The 20,785-nt window shown below is 55.4% G+C and overlaps 1 protein-coding gene across 5 annotated transcripts in view; it reads left to right on the forward strand.

Moving 5' to 3' along the window:
- Positions 1 to 20,785, forward strand: part of uggt2 (UDP-glucose glycoprotein glucosyltransferase 2) — a 625,263-nt gene that overhangs the window by 510,288 nt on the left and 94,190 nt on the right. The gene's annotated exons all lie outside the window — the stretch shown is intronic.

Raw genomic sequence — 20,785 nt, forward strand, 5'->3', positions numbered from 1 at the left:
GTAGTGTGGCAACCAGAGTTGTGCGCAATATTCCAAATGCGGCCTGACCAAGGTTCTCTGCAACATGACTTGCCAGTTTTTATACTCAGCGCCCCGTCCAATGAAGGCAAGCATTCCATATGCTTTCTTGACTACCTTGTCCACTTGTGTTGGCACCTTCAAAGATCTGTGGACCTGCACGCTCAGATCTCTCTTACTTTCTAAATTTCTAAAAGTTTTTCAATTTACGGTATATTTCCCCTCGATGTTAGACCTACCAAAATTCATTACCTCCTACCAAAATGCAAACTGCAGGAAACTACCTGAAAAACCCGCCACAAATTAACATTTTTTGAGAGAATCGGGCCTTAATTGCTGATGCCGGTACTGAATCGGTGATGTTCCACAACCCCGAAAGCGACGCCCAGCCTGAGCAATTTAGGACCCGTTAATGGGCTAGCACCGGCGCCACGTGGAACCAGAGCAATTCTAATGCAAAGCGGTCTCCGATTCAGGATTCAGGATTGGCACTTGAGAGGCTGACAATCTGCAGCGGCGGATAAGCACTCCAGAATGGCCCCCAATTCACCGATACAGAGCTCGAGGCTTTGCTGGATGCCGTGGAGGAGAGTGGGGCATCCTGTTCCCCAGGGTGTGAAGGAGGCTGCCACCTGCTGCCATATACCAGGCCTGGGCGCAGATGGCAGAGGCTGTGAGCGCCACAGGTTCCACTGCGTCACGAGGCAGGCTCTTCTGGTGCTCCCACCCCTGGCCAGACCCCTGAGCGACAAGGTGGGAACAGACAGTGACTCAAGCCCCCAAATGCCAGCCCGTGATACCCATGAGCATCAGTCCAGGGACTACACCAACTCTCCATCATCCCAGAGACGCTCACCTCAGATATTGAAGAGGCTTCTGGGGCACTATCTGGTGCACATCACACACCTGCAACAGTACATCGGGTGGAAGTAGGAACCCCCGGGGGCATGGGCGGTTGGAGGCCAGCCCAGCCCCACGGAGTACCATCGATGTTGGAGATAAGACCATAAGACACAGGAGCAGAATTAGGCAACTCGGCCCATCGAGTCTGCTCTGCTATTCAAACATGGCTGATATTTTTCTCATCCCCCTTCTCCCCATAACCCCTGATCCCCTTATTAATCAAGAACCTATCCATCTCTGTCTTAAAGACACTCAGTGGTTTGGTCTCCACAGCCTTCTGCGGCAAAGAGATGCAGACAAAGAGCCAGGGACCATCCAGTGTCTGAAGGTGCAGTTGGAGGAGTCCAACCGCCTACAGGAGCAGGAGATGATGTGACCATGCTTGCCACCCAGGCCAACATTGAACGGGTGATGTCCATGGTGGAGGCCTTGCGGGCAAAGCTATTGCCATGGGCCAAGATGTCCAAGGCCTGGGACACCTAACTTTCAGACCTTACGGGCCCTAACGCACCATCTTGATGGTTCCCCAGGTGGTACATCAGAGGTGGAGTTGGCCTACTGTGATTGGGTTTCCTTTGGTGGCCGTCTTCTGGAGCGACCAGTCCCAGCAGTCTCTTGGGTGTCCCAGGTGGCAATGTGCCACCCTGTTTTGCGCACTGCTCATTGGATGCACCAGGATAGGAGTGCGGCTGGTGTCTGATGCACACAGGACGGCCCTGTGACAGGCAGCTATGTACCAGGGCTACCTGGACATTGCAGCGGCACTCCAGAGCTTGGCCCAGTCACAACTGATCATGGCTGCGGGCGTCGCGGCATTGCCCGGGCGCTGGCTTACCTGAACCAGTCACAGAGGGCCATGGGACGTTCCCTGTTCTCCATGGCCATAACCATTGAGACCCTGGTCGAGACAGGAGTGGGCCTCCAGAACCGGAAGCACCATGTGGTGGGGGAGCCCCTGGGAGCTCGCTCCTGCAGCACCATCATTCCAAGACGTACCCCGGAGTCCATCAGGCACTCTGAGGAAGGAGGAGTTGATGGGCCCGTACCAGTGACCACTGCAGTGAGGTGCCAGATCATCACACTGCCTCGGACGTCACTCTCCTCTCCTATCCTGGTGCATCCAATGAGCAGTGGGCAAAACAGGGTGGCACATTGCCACCTGGGACACCCAAGAGACTGCCGGGACTTGCCGCTCCAGAAGACGGCCACCAAAGGAAACCCAATCACAGTACCTCTCCACCTCTGATGTACCATCTGGGGAACCACCAAGATGGTGCGTTAGGGCCCATAAGGTCTGAAAGTTAGATACCAGTTTAGTTGGCACTTGTGCAGCACAAAGGACAGTGTTAGGGGCTAGGGCACAAACCTGTAGATATATGTTCACCTGTTCATAATAAGCACCTGTTGACAAACATTCCAACCTGCCTTGGTGCTGTGTCAAAAGGGTGTGAGGGCTGGGCTGAGCTAACTGTGGGTGCGCAGCGGGTGGATGGGCAGCTGTTGGAGGTGGGAAAGGACTCGGGTTCCAAGGTCAGCCACCGCACATCGCCCTGGTACCTGGCCCTAATGCCATCTGCACCCCACCCCGGACCCAACCCCACCTCCGCCACCCCAAGGGTTTGATGACACCATGTGATGGAATGGCCAGCTCACATGTAGGGATCAGCCATGCAGACGGTGGAAAGTGCTGCCATGGGCAGCAGTCAGACGTTGGCAAATGATGCAAGACACCAGAGCTCATCGCAGAGCAGGTCATCGTCATCCTCCATCCCATGGACCAGACCCACTAATACTGCCAACCCAGGGGCCACATCCCGTAGTGCAGTAGATAGTAATCAAGGAATCAGAGAATGGGTTGCAGGTGGGGGAGGCTGGCTGGTGCAGGGAGGGTGGGTGCGGGAGGATGATGGATGCGGGAGGATGATGGATGCACATTCATGGCATCCCTTTTGGTTTGTGAAGGCCAGAACCGTAGGGGGACATGCATCCCGTTGATCACCCCCTGGACCTGGGGCTTCCCGGCGACAGCGGCAAACCATATCAGGGAACAAAGAAATGGCCGAGGAATTAAATTCGCACTTTGCTTCTGTCTTCACAAGGGAAGACATGAATAATGTGCCAGACGTTCTGAGAACCACAAGTTTCAGTGAGGAGCTGAAGAAAATTAGTATCAATAAATAAATGGTGCGGAATTCTCCGCTCCCGGGAAAAATCGGGAAGGCCGTTGTGAACTCGGCCGAGTTTCACGACGGCCTCGGAGGCCGCTCCTCGCCCCCTATTTTCCACTCCCGGCGGGGCTAGGAGCGGCGCGCCGAAAGTGACACGACAGCGGCGCCTATGTGACGTCAGCCGCGCATGCGAAGGTTAGCCGGCTCCAACCCGCGCATGCGCGGCTGACGTCACGATGGCTGACGGCTCGAACCCGCGCATGCGCGGTGGCCGTATTTCCCCTCAGCCGCCCCGTTAAGACATGGCGGCTTGATCGTGCGGGGCGGCGGAGGGGAAATAGCGCGTCCGATTGAGACGCCGGCCCGACGATCGGTGGGCACCGATCATGGACCTGTCCTCTCCCGAGCACAGTCGTGGTGCTCATTCCCCACCAAGCCCCCTACAAGCCCCAAAACGGGCATCTCACGGCGATTTCACGACGGCAGCGGCCAGGTGTGGTTGCCGCCGTCGTGAAACGGTCACGAACAGCAGGCCGCTCGGCCCATCCGGGTCGGAGAATCGCCGGTCACCGTGGTGGGAGAATCGCGGGGGGCACCAGGGGGTCGTGAAATTAGTCGGGGAGGCCCTCCTGCGATTCTCCCACCCGGCGTGGGGAGCGGAGAATCGCGCCCATGGTTTGAGGGAAATTAATGAGATTGATGGCAGATAAATCACCAGGCCTGATAATCTTCATCCCAGAGGCACAGTTAGCACTGCTGCCTCATAGCTCCGGGTTCAATTCCGTCTTCGAGTGACTGTGTGTAGTTTGCACTTTTTCCCCGTGTCTGCGTGGATTTCCTGCGGTTACTCCAGTTACCTCCCAGATTAGGTGCAGATTAGGTGGATTGGCCATGATAAATTGCCCCTTAATATCCAAAAAGGCTAGGTGGGGTTTACTGGGTTACGGGTAGGGTGGAGGTGTGCGCTTGGGTGCTTGTTCCAAGGGCCGGTGTAGACTCAATGGGCCGAGTAGCCTCCTTCTGCACTGTAAATTCTATGAGAGTACTTAAAGATGTGGCCGTAGAAATAGTAGATTAATTGATGGTCATTTTCCAAAATTCTTTAGACCCTGGAATCGTTCCTACAGATTGGAGGATAGCTAATATAACTTCGCTATCCAATAAGGGAGGTAGAGAGAAAACAGGGAATTATAGACCAGTGAGCGTCACGTCATAGTAGGGAGGTTGCTAGAGTCCATCATCAAGGATTTCATATTTCAATGCTTGGAAAGCAGTGGTATAATTAGACAAAGTCAGCACGTATTTATGAAAGGGAGATGATGCTTGACAAATCTATTAGAAATCTTTGAAGATGTAACTAGTAGAGTTGACCAGGGAGAACTGGTGGATGTAGTTTATTTAGACTTTCAGAAGGCTTTTGACAAGGGCTCGCACAGACTACTATGTGAAGTTCAAGTGCATGCGATTGCCGCGTGTGTTTTGAAATGGTTAGAAAGCTGGTAAGCAGACGGGAAGCAAAATGTTGGATTAAATGTGTCTTTTCCGATTGGCAGGTAGTGTCTAGTGGGGTACCACAGGGATCTGAGCTAGGATCCAAACTGTTCACATTCTGTATTAATTATTTGGACAAGGGAACTAAATGTATTTTCTGCAAATTTGCAGATGAGACAAGGTTGAATGGGAGGGTGAGCTGTGAGGAGGATGCAGAGATGCTTCAGTGGGATTTGGGCAGCCTGAGTAAGTGGGCATATACATGGCAGGTGCAGCATAATGTGGATAAATATGAGGTTATCTGCTTTGGTAGCAAAAATAGGAAGGCAGATTATTATTTGAATGGGTGTAAATTGAGAGAGGTGGATACTCAGTGAGACCTTGGCGTCCTCATACATCAGTCGCTGAAAGTAAGCATGCAGGTACAGCAGGCAGTAAAGAAAGTAAATGGTATGTTCGCCTTCATAGCGAGAGGATTTCCCTGTTCACCTGTTCGTTATAAACACTAGTTGACAAACGTTCAAACCTGCCTTGGTGCTGTGTCAAAAGGGTGTGAAGGCTGGGCTAAGCTGACTGGGGGTGTGCGGCGGCTGTTGGAGGTGGGAAAGGGCTCGAGCTCCAAGGAAGCCACCGCACATTGTATAGGGATAGGGATATTTTACTGCTATTGCATAGGGCATTGGTGAGGTCACTTCTGGAGTATTGTGTGCAGATTTGGTGTCCTTATCTGAGGAAGGATGTTCTTGCTGGGGAAGGAGCGCAACAAAGGTTTATCATGCTGAAATTCTGGGATGGCGGGACATTCTTATGAGGAGAGCGCACGGTAGCCCAGTGGTTAGCACTGTTGCTTCACAGTGCCAAAGTACCGGCTTGGGTCACTGTCTATGCGGAGTTTGCACGTTCTCCCTGTGTCTGCGTGGGTTTCCTCCGGGTGCTCTGGTATCCTCCCACAAGTCCGGAAAGACGTACTTGTGTGGTGAATTGGACATTCTGAATTCTCCCGAACAGACGCCGGAGTGTGGCAACTTGGGAATTTTCACAATAACTTCATTGCGGTGTTAATTGAAGCCTACTTGTGACAATAATAAAGATTATTATGTTTGCATTATATTCATTGGAGTTCAGAAACTGAGAGGGGATCTCATAGAAACTTAACAAAACTCTAACAGGCTTAGAGAGTTTAAATTCAGAAAGAATGTTCCAATTGTACGGGTGACCAGAACAAGGAGTCGCAGATGAGGATAAGCGGTAAACCTTTTACGACTGAGGTGAGGAGAAATTACTTTACCCAGAGAGTGATGAATCTGTGGAATTCACGACCACAGAAAGTAGTTGAGGCCAAAACATTGTGCAATTTCCAGAATGAATTAGCTATAGCTCTTGGGGATAAAGGGTTCAAGGGATATGGGGGAAAAGCTGGATCAGGGTATTGAACTTGATGATCAGCCATGATCATAATGAATGGTTGAGCAGGCTCGAAGGGCCGAATGGCCTCCTCCTGCATCTATTTTCTATGCATGTGTTGCTCTCTTTTAATGGCTATAAATATGGTGATTAATAAGGTCGCCTTTCTTAATCTTAATTATGAATATGCTTTCAGAGTCACCAGGTATCTCTCGATACCGCCATAAGGTTTTAACCGAATACCGATCAAAGAGCCAATGCACCAGTTAGTTAGTTCAAAGTCAATGATACTTTATTTACACACAGTATGATTTACTCATGCACAATAACACTACAGGCTAAACTACATCTATCACTAACACCTTTACTTAACTTCGGGTGCCCACTTAAGTCAGAAGAACAGTGGCCTTTGTTCGGATCTGAGGCTGTTGGTTTCGAAGAAGTAGCAGGAGTATAGCTATGGTCGTCTGTCTGGTAGCGAGCTTTGAACTTGAGCTTACTTGCTTCTGGTGGTGCAGATGGAGGGGTATCTCCAGTTGAGAGCTGATTCCAAGAGAGAGAACACATGGCGGGGGTTCCTTCTTATACTTGGGGGGCTTCGCAAGCTTTTAGGCGGGTCTTAAACTTGGTCCCAATTAATTGGGCAGCTTCTCGATCACCGCCATCGATCTGAGCCAATAAAGGGGTGGGTCCCTTGATGGCTGGGCGAGTCCTAAGTGTTCGTTAGCTTTGCTTTGTTTGTATCTTCTTGCTGAGGTAGTGGCGCTAGAATGTCTGGGATGGTATCGGCTACCTGAGCACTAGTCTTTGTTCATCGGAGATGGGCCATCAATGTGCAAATCGACAAGAGTTTTGGTTCCGTCTGCAGTCTTCTAAATACCACATTCAGGCTCTGTGCCTTCTTGTTTCTTTGCATTGTCCATTTTCCTCTGTATGCTCTGCGAGTGTCCATTTTATATGCTGGAAGTGGCCATCCCAGATGGCTACACTCCCTCCGAAGCGTGAAGGATCATATTACTGAATCTTCTTTGTCCTCTGCCTAAGTCGAGCACATGCAATCAAGGACAGGTTCTATCCTACTCTGTCCTATGGATTCAAACCTTTACCTAAATTGCTTTTATTTACATCATATCATTATAAAATCCTAAGAGGCGTAAAATGTATTAGATGCTGTGGTATGAAGAGGCAAAAGTTCAGCTCCTTTTCCATCAACACACCTTTAATGGTTCAAACTCACTCTGCACAGAACTCTACAGATCATCACAAGCTCCAGAGTCCACCTGAAGCCCCTTTACATATCAGTGTCAATCATTGAACACTTAACATAAATGAGACAATCATTGAACACTTAACATAAATGAGACAACTAATTGCAATGTCTCTTAACCTATTACTTAACAAGGGGCACTGTAACATTCAAGCATGCATTACATTTCTTTCTTTTTAAACACGGGAACCTCTAACTATCTTTCTCTAAACTATCTTCAGGCTGTCGAGTCAATAAAATAATTTACAAGAGTATAAAACTATACAATAGCAGCGTTACATTTCTCTGTACCTTGACAGTCAAGTACAGAAAATTCACATCCTTTATTTATTAGAACAAAACAAAAAAATAATCGATGCACTTTATTTATTTTGAGAGAGAGGGGTTTGCTGGAGTCCGAAAATAGGGTTTCCAAGTGTGTATACTGGAGTGCAGGAGGCTTTCCTTCACCATTTCCGAAGTCTCAGTATCTGGATGACACTGCTGAGTATTGCTATCACTAATAGGGCTTCCATGATGTATGAAAGGGAATACCATTTTATGAGATTGTTGCACCAGGTTGGTGTATCAGTGGGTGTCTCTGGGTGTGGTGTATGGCAGTGATGAGAAATATTCACAGCCTGTGTGGTGGGGGTCAGGGGGGTCGCTTCTGCGCGCAACTGTCGTGATCCCACGATGATCCAAATGTAGGTCATTATGTCCATCTTCATTTTTCGCTTGGTCTTCGTCTTGGTGTTTTGGATTTCCTGTAGGCACGAGCATAATATCTGTTATTACCTTGTTTAATATCTCGCATGTCTGTCTGTCTGTCCTTTTATCATTAATTGCCCATTAGAATTGTCACCATATGTGACTCCCTCACTTTTTTTTAAACCAAATATTTTTGGGGACAAGACATCCGAAAAAGAAAATTGTGTCACAGTGCGAGCAGTCTCGCAGCCTGTGTGGTCGATGTGCTGAATGGGCGGACAATGTCTCCGTCCAGCAGCCAATTGTTTCAGCCAAGGGGTTGAGGATGTAATAGCATGTGAGGATAGCAACCTCAGGGTCGCCGGAAGGCAAAAAACTTGTGGCAAAGAGCATTCTTTAAACCACATCGTAAGAAACAGTAAAAAAGTTTTGAAATAAAAGCGCCGAATGGGGTGCGTGTGAGCCGCGGCGGGGCAAGAATGGGTGGAATCCCCGGGTAGGGCAGTGACCAGTGCTGTAGGTGCACTACCCGAGCTTAGCTGACCAGATAGGGGTCCTCAGGCAGGGCGAGGACCAGTGCTGTTACTCCACTGCCTGGGTGACCGGACAAGAACGGAAAGAATTTGTGTTAATTGTGGATAAACTGCCTCTGATGATTGGCGTTGAATCAGAAGAGTAGTTATGACTGTATCAAGTGGAGAAGACTTCGAGTCGGCAAGCGGAGCGGTCGCACGGAGAGGGGCTCCCGCAAGGTAACCAAGTCGGGCCTTTCTCTCCGTAGCGGCAAAGAGCAGGGAAGGGAAGGGAAGGAAAGGGACGCCCCCCCCCAAACAAACCTGTCAGCGGAGGAATCCTCGGCGGCGGCAGCAGGAGCGGCTTGGCGGCAGCGGCGGCAGCAGGAGCGGTTCGGCGGCAGCAGCAGGAGCGGCTCGGCGGCAGCAGGAGCGGTTCGGCGGCAGCAGGAGCGGTTCGGCGGCAGCAGCAGGAGCGGCTCGGCGGCAGCAGCAGGAGCGGCTCGGCGGCAGCGGCGGCAGCAGGAGCGGTTCGGCTGCAGCAGCAGGAGCGGTTCGGCGGCGGCAGCAGGAGCGGTTCTGCGGCAGCAGGAGCGGTTTGGCGGCAGCAGGAGCGGTTCGGCGGCAGCAGCAGGAGCGGTTCGGCGGCAGCAGGAGCGGTTCGGCGGTAGCAGGAGCGGTTCGGCGGCAGCAGGAGCGGTTCGGCGACAGCAGGAGCGGTTTGGCGGCAGCAGGAGCGGTTCGGCGGCAGCAGGAGCGGTTCGGCGGCAGCAGGAGAGGTTCGGCGGCAGCAGGAGCGGTTCGGCGGCGGCAGGAGCGGTTCGGCGGTGGCAGCAGGAGCGGATCGGCGGCGGCAGGAGCGGTTCGGCGGTGGCAGCAGGAGCGGTTCTGCGGCAGCAGGAGCGGATCGGCGGCGGCAGGAGCGGTTCGGCTGCGGCAGCAGGAGCGGTTCGGCAGCAGCAGGAGCGGTTCGGCGGTGGCAGCAGGAGCGGATCGGCGGCGGCAGGAGCGGTTCAGCGGTGGCAGCAGGAGCGGTTCTGCGGCAGCAGGAGCGGATCGGCGGCGGCAGGAGCGGTTCGGCGGCGGCAGCAGGAGCGGTTCGGCAGCGGCAGCAGGAGCGGTTCTGCGGCAGCAGGAGCGGTTCGGCGGCATCAGGAGCGGTTTGGCGGTGGCAGCAGGAGCGGTTCTGCGGCAGCAGGAGCGGTTCGGCGGCAGCAGGAGCGGTTCGGCGGCAGCAGGAGCGGTTCGGCTGCAGCAGCAGGAGCGGTTCGGCGGTGGCAGCAGGAGCGGTTCTGCGGCAGCAGGAGCGGTTCGGCGGCAGCAGGAGCGGTTCGGCGGCAGCAGGAGCGGTTTGGCGGCAGCAGGAGTGGTTTTGGCGGCAGCAGGAGCGGTTCGGCGGCACAGGAGCGGTTCGGCGGCAGCAGGAGCGGTTCGGCGGCAGCAGGATCGGTTCGGCGGCAGCAGGAGCGGTTCGGCGGCGGCAGGAGTGGATCGGCGGCGGCAGGAGCGGTTCGGCGGCGGCAGGAGTGGATCGGCGGCGGCAGGAGCGGTTCGGCGGCAGCAGGAGCGGTTCGGCGGCAGCAGGAGCGGTTCGGCGGCGGCAGCAGGAGCGGTTCGGTTGCGGCAGCAGGAACGGTTCGGCGGCAGCAGGAGCGGTTCGGCGGCGGCAGCAGGAGTGGATCGGCGGCGGCAGCAGGAGCGGTTCGGCGGCGGCAGCAGGAGCGGTTCGGCGGCGGCAGCAGGAGCGGTTTGGCGGCAGCAGGAGCGGTTCGGCGGAGGCAGCAGGAGCGGTTCGGCGGCGGCAGCAGGAGCGGTTCAGCGGCGGCAGGAGCGGTTCGGCGGCAGCAGGAGCGGTTCGGCGGAGGCAGCAGGAGCGGTTCGGCGGCGGCAGCAGGAGCGGTTCAGCGGCGGCAGGAGCGGTTCGGCGGCAGCAGGAGCGGTTCGGCGGCGGCAGCAGGAGCGGTTCGGCGGCAGCAGGAGCGGTTCGGCGGCAGCAGGAGCGGTTTGGCGGCGGCAGGAGCGGTTCGGCGGCGGCAGGAGCGGTTCGGCGGCAGCAGGAGCGGTTCGGCGGCAGCAGGAGCGGTTCGGCGGCAGCAGGAGCGGTTCGGCGGCAGCAGGAGCGGTTCGGCGGCAGCAGGAGCGGTTCGGTGGCAGCAGGAGCGGTTTGGCGGCAGCAGGAGCGGTTCGGCGGCGGCAGCAGGAGCGGTTCGGCGGCAGCAGGAGCGGTTCGGCGGCGGCAGGAGCGGTTCGGCGGCGGCAGGAGCGGTTCGGCGGCGGCAGCAGGAGCGGTTTGGCGGCAGCAGGAGCGGTTCGGCGGCGGCAGGAGCGGTTCGGCGGCGGCAGCAGGAGCGGTTCAGCGGCGGCTGCGGCAGCAGGAGCGGTTCGGCGGCGGCAGCAGGAGCGGTTCGGCGGCGGCTGCGGTAGCAGGAGCGGTTCGGCGGCGTCTGCGGTAGCAGGAGCGGTTCGGCGGCGGCTGCGGTAGCAGGAGCGGTTCGGCGGCGTCTGCGGTAGCAGGAGCGGTTCGGCGGCGGCAGCAGGAGCGGTTCGGCGGCGGCAGCAGGAGCGGTTCGGCGGCGGCTGCGGTAGCAGGAGCGGTTCGGCGGCGTCTGCGGTAGCAGGAGCGGTTCGGCGGCGGCAGGAGCGGTTCGGCGGCGGCAGCAGGAGCGGTTTGGCGGCGGCAGGAGCGGTTCGGCGGCGGCAGCAGGAGCGGTTTGGCGGCGGCAGCAGGAGCGGTTCGGCGGCAGCAGGAGCGGTTCGGCGGCGGCTGCGGTAGCAGGAGCGGTTCGGCGGCGGCAGGAGCGGTTCGGCGGCGGCAGCAGGAGCGGTTTGGCGGCGGCAGGAGCGGTTCGGCGGCGGCAGCAGGAGCGGTTTGGCGGCGGCAGCAGGAGCGGTTCGGCGGCAGCAGGAGCGGTTCGGCGGCAGCAGGAGCGGTTCGGCGGCGGCAGCAGGAGCGGTGCGGCAGCGGCCAGGACCGAGCCGAAGGGGGGCCCAGCCGGTGGTAGCGACCAGCAACCTAACCATCCCCACCGGGAGGACGTGGGGTGCGAAGTGCGGCAGCAGGGACCGAGCAGCGGGGTCCGAGCAGCAGGGACCGAGCAGCGGGGTCCGAGCAGCAGGGACCGAGCAGCGGGGTCCGAGCAGCAGGGACCGAGCAGCGGGGTCCGAGCAGCGGGGTCCGAGCAGCAGGGACCGAGCAGCGGGGTCCGAGCAGCAGGGTCCGAGCAGCGGGGTCCGAGCAGCGGGGTCCGAGCAGCGGGGTCCGAGCAGCGGGGTCCGAGCAGCGGGGTCCGAGCAGCGGGGTCCGAGCAGCGGGGTCCGAGCAGCGGGGTCCGAGCAGCGGGGTCCGAGCAGCGGGGTCCGAGCAGCAGGGATCGAGCAGCAGGGACCGAGCAGCAGGGACCGAGCAGCAGGGACCGAGCAGCGGGGTCCGAGCAGCAGGGATCGAGCAGCAGGGACCGAGCAGCAGGGACCGAGCAGCGGGGACCGAGCAGCGGGGTCCGAGCAGCAGGGATCGAGCAGCGGGGTCCGAGCAGCAGGGACCGAGCAGCGGGGTCCGAGCAGCAGGGACCGAGCAGCGGGGTCCGAGCAGCGGGGTCCGAGCAGCAGGGATCGAGCAGCAGGGACCGAGCAGCAGGGACCGAGCAGCAGGGATCGAGCAGCGGGGTCCGAGCAGCAGGGACCGAGCAGCGGGGTCCGAGCAGCAGGGACCGAGCAGCGGGGTCCGAGCAGCAGGGATCGAGCAGCGGGGTCCGAGCAGCGGGGTCCGAGCAGCAGGGTCCGAGCAGCAGGGTCCGAGCAGCAGGGTCCGAGCAGCGGGGTCCGAGCAGCGGGGTCCGAGCAGCAGGGTCCGAGCAGCGGGGTCCGAGCAGCAGGGTCCGAGCAGCAGGGTCTGAGCAGCAGGGTCCGAGCAGCAGGGTCCGAGCAGCGGGGACCGGCCCAACCCCCCCCCCTCCCCCCCCCCAAACCGGCAGTGACCACCACGAGGCAAGGACAAAGGGACTGGGCAAAAGCCTCTCTCTCTCTCTCTCTCCTGGGTGAGTGAGGAGAAAGGAAAGGGGGAGAAAAAAAAAGGACTTTTATTTTTAAAAAAAACAAAAGAAAACTGTTAAAGAGAGAGGGGGAGGGGTATATGTACTATTTTCTCACTTTTTACACTCACTTCCATCAAAAGTAATCCCACCTGAGAGGAGTTGCATAAAAGAGGGGGGGGGGGGGGGGAATAATTAATAAATAAATAAATAAATGAAATAAAGTGGTAAAGGAAAGAAGGGAAGAGAGGGGGGGGGGAAAAGTAAAAAGTATTAAAAAATAAATAAATAAAATAAAAATAGGGTGCAGAAAAGGGGGGAAAAGATAAACAAGGGGAGAAGAAAAGATGAAAGGGAAGGGGGAGAAAAAAACGCCAGAAGGGAGCCAAGGGGGAGGGGGCACCAGAAGCATACGGGACAAAGGGCAAGCCAGCTCAGGCGAGCGAATCAGCGCACGAAGCGGCGGGACGGATGTATCGCCGCATCAAAAAGAGCTGGACAGACAGGTGCCCTCTCCCCTGGGGCTAGAGGGGGGCTGGAATTGGAAGGAAGCCTTTACTGAGGTGCTGAGGAAGCAGCTGCAGGCAATCAAGGCAGCGGTGAAAGCAAACGCAGAGGCCGCAGCTCAGGCAGCAGTGGCCAGGGCCATGTCAGGGGTGCAGCAGGCTCTGACCAGATTGGAGGAGAAAGTGGATACCCAAGGGGAGAAACTGGAAGCCCATGAGGCAACCATTAAAGAGCTGGAGAAAGCAGCGACCGACATGAGCGACCGGGTCACGGCCCTGGAGAGGGAAGTGGCGAAACTGGGCGCAACACACGGGAGCCTGAAGGGCAGGGTAGATGACCAGGAAAACAGCTTGAGAAGGCAAAATGTTAGGATAGTGGGCCTGCCAGAGGGGACCGAGGGTAGAAACCCCACAGCATACGTGGCTGCGATGCTGGGCAACTTAGTGGGGAGGAACACATTCCCTACCCCACCGGAAATGGACAGAGCACATCGGTCGCTGCGCCCGAAGCCCAAGGCAGGGGAACAACCGAGAGCAGTCATAGCTAAACTGCACCGGTACTGGATAGGGAGACAATCCTGCGCTGGGCCAAGGAAAATAGAGCCTGCAAATGGGAAGGGCACGCCATCCGAGTCTACGAGGATCTTGGAGCAGACATAACTAAGAGACGGGCTGAGTTCAACAGAGCGAAAGCAGCTCTCTACAGGAGCAGAGTGCGTTTTGGTATGCTGTACCCAGCGAAACTCTGGGTCACATACCGAAACAAGGAATATTTCTTTACAGCCCCTGCTGAGATGAATAGGTTCGTCGAGGAGCACGGGCTGGAAAAATACCAGGGGGGGTAGGGACGAGGGGCCCCTGGCAAGGGGCAACGACACGCCGACGGGGGGGGGGGGGTGGGGCGAGGCAAAGCCAGCCCCCCCCCCCCCCCCCCCACCGGCAGGACACCCAGAACAAAAACAACCCACTGCCCAAGGGACCGCTCCAGGTGGGAGGCCAGGTCCCAGCACGAGGGAACGAGAGTATTGGAGAAGGGAGAGCAGGCGAGAGGGGTGCAGGGTAGGATGGGGGAAAAGCGGGCACTAAACCGTAGAGGCCAGGCAGAGGAGAAGCGAGACAACAACCCCCGAGAGGGGAGCCACCGTGCTAGCAGGAAAGCTAGCGCCGGGGGCACGCAACAAAGCAGGGCCGCAGCGCACCCCCAACAGGGGGGAAGGTGCCAGGCAGGGGAGGGGGGGGATAATCCATCTAAGTCGGGAAAGCAAACGGGGACAGGAATAGGGGATAGAGGGGCAAAGGAGGGGTATACAGGGGAGGAGGGAAAAGGGAGAGACAGGGGGGGGGGGGGGGGCGGCACACAGGGAGCGAGAGACCGGGGAGCGGAAATGCAGGGACAAAGGGCCAAAAGAGGCCAGAAAAGGAACAGGGCTACAAAGTACCACAACCAAGGGCTCGAAACAAGGAACCCACCCAGTACGGTCTGTGGGCGAAGGGGTCCCCCAGAGTGCAGGGGACTACCTGCGTGGCGGACACACAGTGGACGGCCATGGCGGGTGCCCCCGGGACAAGGGGAAACCCCGGAGCGCAGAGACCCGACCGCATGGGGAGAGCAGTGATAGTGGCCATCCTGGACGGCCCCTTAACAAAGGGAAACCCCGGAGGGCAGGGGCGCGTCCACCAGATAAATATGGTTAATCCCACAGGAATGAGGGAACAGAAGCCCCCCACCAGGATAATCACCTGGAACATAAGGGGACTTAACAGCCCAGTGAAGAGATCCAGAGTCTTCACCCACCTCAGAAATATGAGGGCCGACATAGTCTTCCTCCAAGAGACGCACCTGAGGGAGCAGGGCCAACTGCGGGTAAGAAAGGGCTAGGTGGGACAAACCTACCATTCCTGCTATGGGACAAGGGCCAGGGGGTGGCGATCCTGATCGGCAAGAGGACAATGTTTAGGGCGACAAAGACGGTTACAGACCCAGCGGGGCGGTATGTCATGGTCAGCGGGGCCCTGGATGGGGCGCCGGTAGTTCTAGTCAATGTGTACGCACCCAACTGGGACAACACGAGTTTCATCAAAAAGACCATGGCAGAAATCCCGGACATAGCGACGCATCGACTAATCATGGGGGGGGACTTCAACTGTGTACAGGATCCAAAGACGGACAGATCAAACCCCAAAACGGGGAAAACCTCAAGCATGGCAAGGGAACTCAGTCACTTTATGGAGCAGATGGGAGCAGTGGACCCCTGGAGGTTCGCCCACCCGGGGGAGAAAGAATTCTCCTCCTTCTCCCCAGTACACAACGTGTACACCAGAATTGACTTATTTGTGGTGGGGAAAACGGTGCTTCCAGGGATAGACAAAGTGGAAAACTCCGCAATTGTGATATCAGACCACGCTCCACACTACATGGACGTGCGGCTGGAGACGGGAAGGGCCCAGCACCCCACATGGAGGTTGGACGGTGCCTTACTAGCTGACAAGGCCTTCAGCGAAAGGATAGCGCGGGCCATAGCAGAGTACACGGAGAACAACCAAAACGGGGAGGTCTCACCCTCCACGTTCTGGGAAGCGCTTAAGGCCGTACTAAGAGGGGAAATCATTGCCTTCAAAGCGCAAAGAGATAGGGAGGAAAGGGTGGCTAGGCAGAAGCTGGTCGACTCCATACTGGAGGTAGACCGTAAATACTCCGAGGCCCCGACCGTAGAGCTCCTGGCGGAGAGAAAAGAACTACAAAGGAACTTTGACCTGCTCTCCACCAGGAAAGCAGTGCACCAACTCCGCCAGGTGCGCGGGACCCTGTACGAACACGGAGACAAAGCCAGCCGCCTGTTGGCACACCAGCTGAGAAAGCAGGCAGCCACCAGAGAAATTGCCCAAATCAGTGGTACCAGAGGCACGTTGGAAACAGAACCAGAGAGGATTAACAAAACCTTCAAGGCCTTCTACCAAGAGCTGTACACCTCAGAGCCCCCAACGAGGAAGGCTGGGATGAACCGGTTCCTTGATGGACTGGACATACCAGTCGTGGGAGAGGGCAGGAAACAGGACCTGGAAGCACCACTAGCACTGGGAGAGATCATGGAGAGCTCCATGCAGACGGGGAAGGCGGCGGGACCGGACGGATTCCCAGCGGACTTCTACAAAAAATTTGTGACAGCGCTGGCCCCGCACCTGCGGGAGATGTTCACAGACTCGCTAGCTAGGGGCACACTGCCACCCACATTAGCACAGGCCTCAATCTCGCTGATACCTAAGAAAGACAAAGACCCAACGGAATGTGGGCCATACAGACCCATATCTCTGCTGAACGCAGACGCCAAAATGCTGGCCAAAATCCTAGCCAAAAGGCTAGAAGACTGTGTACCTGAGGTGGTCACAGAGGACCAGACGGGCTTCGTCAAAGGTAGACAGCTTACCTCGAACATCAGGCGCCTGCTGAACGTGATAATGACCCCTTCCGGGGAGAGAACACAAGAGGTGATCGTCTCCCTGGACGCAGAAAAGGCCTTCAACAGAGTCGAATGGAAATACCTCATAGAGGTACTGGAGCGCTTCGGGCTTGGAACAGGGTTCACCTCTTGGGTAAAGCTCCTATACAACGCTCCCATGGCGAGTGTACGGACCAACAATACCAACTAACAATACTTCCAGCTGCACAGAGGCATCAGACAAGGATGCCCACTGTCCCCGCTGCTGTTCGCACTAGCAATCGAACCGCTAGCAATCGCGCTCAGGGCAGCAAAAAATTGTAGGGGGATTCGAAGGGGAGGCAGAGAGCACAGAGCCTCACTCTATGCAGATGATCTGCTCCTCTACATCTCGGACCCACAGAGCAGCTTGGACGGGATCATTGCGCTCCTGAAAGAGTTTGGAGCCTTCTCGGGCTACAAACTCAACATGAGCAAAAGTGAGATCTTCCCAGTACACCCGCAGAGGGAAGGAGGGGGGGGGGGGGGGGCGGGGGGGCAGCACTAAAGGGGCTGCCGTTCAAACAAGCCCGACACAAATTCCGCTACCTGGGGATCCAAATAGCCCATGACTGGAAAGGGATCCACAAATGGAACCTCACCAGTCTGACGGAGGAAGTAAAAAAGGACCTGCAAAGATGGAACACACTCCCACTCTCCCTCGTGGGGAGAGTCCAGACGATCAAAATGAACGTACTGCCCAGGTTCCTCTTCCTGTTTAGATCCATTCCGATCTACATCCCCAAGGCCTTTTTCAAAGCGCTGGACAAACTTATCATGGCGTTCGTATGGGGGGGTAAAAATGCTAGGATCCCAAAGAAGGTCCTACAAAAAACAAAATCAAGGGGAGGGCTAGCCCTCCGGAATCTACAATTCTACCACTGGGCGGCAACAGCCGAGCGAGTAAGGGGATGGATCCAGGAGCCAGAAGCCGAGTGGGTGTGTGCGGAGGAGGCCTCCTGCATGGGGACCTCCCTCCGGGCCCTCGCCACGGCAGCACTCCCATCCCCACCCAAAAAACACTCCAGCAGCCCAGTGGTGACAGCCACCCTCCAATCCTGGAACCAACTGCGGCAGCAATTTGGCCTGACCAAAATGTCGGACAAGGCTCCCATCTGCAACAACCGTAGGTTCACACCAGCACTGACTGACGCCACCTTCAAAAGATGGAGGCAGGACGGGGGGACACTGACAGTCAGGAACCTATACACGGATGACAGGATCGCAACACTGGACAAACTGACAGAGAAATTTCGGCTAGCCGGGGGGAACATGCTTCGGTACCTGCAGCTCAAAAACTTCTTACGAAAGGAGACAAGGACGTACCCACAACTGCCATGACAGACACTACTAGAAGACCTACTGGACGCAAGTATCCTAGAGAAAGGGAACTGTAGCGACATGTATGACCGACTGGTTGAAGGGGTCGACACCGTACTGGACGCAACAAGAATGAAATGGGAGGATGACCTGGGAATGGAGATAGGGTGGGGACTCTGGAGCGAAGCACTGCAGAGGGTCAACTCCACCTCCACGTGCGCAAGGCTCAGCCTGACGCAACTAAAAGTGGTACATAGAGCCCACTTAACAAGAAACCGTATGAGTAGGTTCTTCCCGGAGGTGGAGGACAGATGTGAACGGTGCCAAAGAGGCCCGGCCAACCACGCCCACATGTTCTGGTCTTGCCCCAGACTTGTGGAGTACTGGACAGCCTTCTTCGAGGCTGTGTCCAAAGTGGTGGGGGTGAGGGTCAATTGGTGCGGTTCATGTCTGCGTTCTTGGAACGGGCGCTAACACTGTGAATGGGCTTGGCTGTGTTCTTATAAGAACATAAGAACATAAGAACTAGGAGCAGGAGTAGGCCATCTGGCCCCTCGAGCCTGCTCCGCCATTCAATGAGATCATGGCTGATCTTTTGTGGACTCAGCTCCACTTTCCGGCCCGAACACCATAACCCTTAATCCCTTTATTCTTCAAAAAACTATCTATCTTTACCTTAAAAACATGTAATGAAGGAGCCTCAACTGCTTCACTGGGCAAAGAATTCCATAGATTCACAACCCTTTGGGTGAAGAAGTTCCTCCTAAACTCAGTTCTAAATCTACTTCCCCTTATTTTGAGGCTATGCCCCCTAGTTCTGCTGTCACCCGCCAGTGGAAACAACCTGCCCGCATCTATCCTATCTATTCCCTTCATAATTTTAAATGTTTCTATAAGATCCCCCCTCATCCTTCTAAATTCCAACGAGTACAGACCCAGTCTACTCAACCTCTCCTCATAATCCAACCCCTTCAGCTCTGGGATTAACCTAGTGAATCTCCTCTGCACACCCTCCAGCGCCAGTACGTCCTTTCTCAAGTAAGGAGACCAAAACTGAACACAATACTCCAGGTGTGGCCGCACTAACACCTTATACAATTGCAACATAACCTCCCTAGTCTTAAACTCCATCCCTCTAGCAATGAAGGACAAAATTCCATTTGCCTTCTTAATCACCTGTTGCACTTGTAAACCAACCTTCTGTGACTCATGCACTAGCACACCCAAGTCTCTCTGAACAGCGGCATGCTTTAATATTTTATCGTTTAAATAATAATCCCGTTTGCTGTTATTCCTACCAAAATGGATAACCTCACATTTGTCAACATTGTATTCCATCTGCCAGACCCAAGCCCATTCACTTAACCTATCCAAATCCCTCTGCAGACTTCCAGTATCCTCTGCACTTTTCGCTTTACCACTCATCTTAGTGTCATCTGCAAACTTGGACACATTGCCCTTGGTCCCCAACTCCAAATCATCAATGTAAATTGTGAACAATTGTGGGCCCAACACGGATCCCTGAGGGACACCACTAGCTACTGATTGCCAACCAGAGAAACACCCATTTATCCCAACTCTTTGCTTTCTATTAATTAACCAATCCTCTATCCATGCTACTACTTTACCCTTAATGCCATGCATCTTTATCTTATGCAGCAACCTTTTGTGTGGCACCTTGTCAAAGGCTTTCTGGAAATCCAGATATACCACATCCATCGGCTCCCCGTTATCTACTGCACTGGTAATGTCCTCAAAAAATTCCACTAAATTAGTTAGGCACGACCTGCCTTTTACGAACCCATGCTGCGTCTGCCCAATGGGACAATTTCTATCCAGATGCCTCGCAATTTCTTCCTTGATGATAGATTCCAGCATCTTCCCTATTACCGAAGTTAAACTCACTGGCCTATAATTTCCTGCTTTCTGCCTACCTCCTTTTTTAAACAGTGGCGTCACGTTTGCTAATTTCCAATCCACCGGGACCACCCCAGAGTCTAGTGAATTTCGGTAAATTATCACTAGTGCATCTGCAATTTCCCTAGCCATCTCTTTTAGCACTCTGGGATGCATTCCATCAGGGCCAGGAGACTTGTCTACCTTTAGCCCCATTAGCTTGCCCATCACTCCCTCCTTAGTGATAACAATCGTCTCAAGGTCCTCACCTGTCATAGCCTCATTTCTATCAGTCACTGGCATGTTATTTGTGTAAATTGTGTAAATTTGTTATTTAGGGCATTTGCCTGCTGGTTGCGCTGCTGTTTCTGGGGGGGCATTGCACTCTCGGGCGTAATGTCCTAACTGTCCACAATTGTAGCATTCTTGTGATTTAGGCTGCGGTGGGCTGTTTCTTCCCTTGTTTACCCATGAGGGGTTTTGATGTGTCCTGACTGGATGCATGTTAGCATCTGCCTGGGCAGCAGGGTAGCATGGTGGTTAGCATAAATGCTTCACAGCTCCAGGGTCCCAGGTTTGATTCCCGGCTGGGTCACTGTCTGTGTGGAGTCTGCACGTCCTCCCCCTGTGTGCGTGGGTTTCCTCCGGGTGCTCCGGTTTCCTCCCACAGTCCAAAGATGTGCGGGTTAGGTGGATTGGCCATGCTAAATTGCCCGTAGTGTCCTAATAAAAGTAAGGTTAAGTGGGGGTTGTTGGGTTACGGGTATAGGGTGGATACGTGGGTTTGAGTAGGGTGATCATGGCTCGGCACAACATTGAGGGCCGAAGGGCCTGTTCTGTGCTGTACTGTTCTATGTTCTATGTTCTACTCTTCCTTGTTCTGACCTTCCCTGAAGGGACTGTTCCCAAGCTCGGGATAGTCACTGTAATACCCATTTCTCATTATATGTGTCGTCTGAGGGGTCATAATTGGCGCAAGTGCGCTCTCCTGCTTCGGTCGTGTGGGAGACTAGGATACAAGTCCATTTGGCCATATTTTCTGGTGTCAAATGGGCGCGGACTAACTCTCAAATACTGCGGTAAAGTGAGTCCAAAGGCGTCCAGCA

This window comes from Scyliorhinus canicula, chromosome 14, assembly GCF_902713615.1.
Source record: "Scyliorhinus canicula chromosome 14, sScyCan1.1, whole genome shotgun sequence".
Taxonomy (NCBI): Eukaryota; Metazoa; Chordata; class Chondrichthyes; order Carcharhiniformes; family Scyliorhinidae; genus Scyliorhinus; species Scyliorhinus canicula.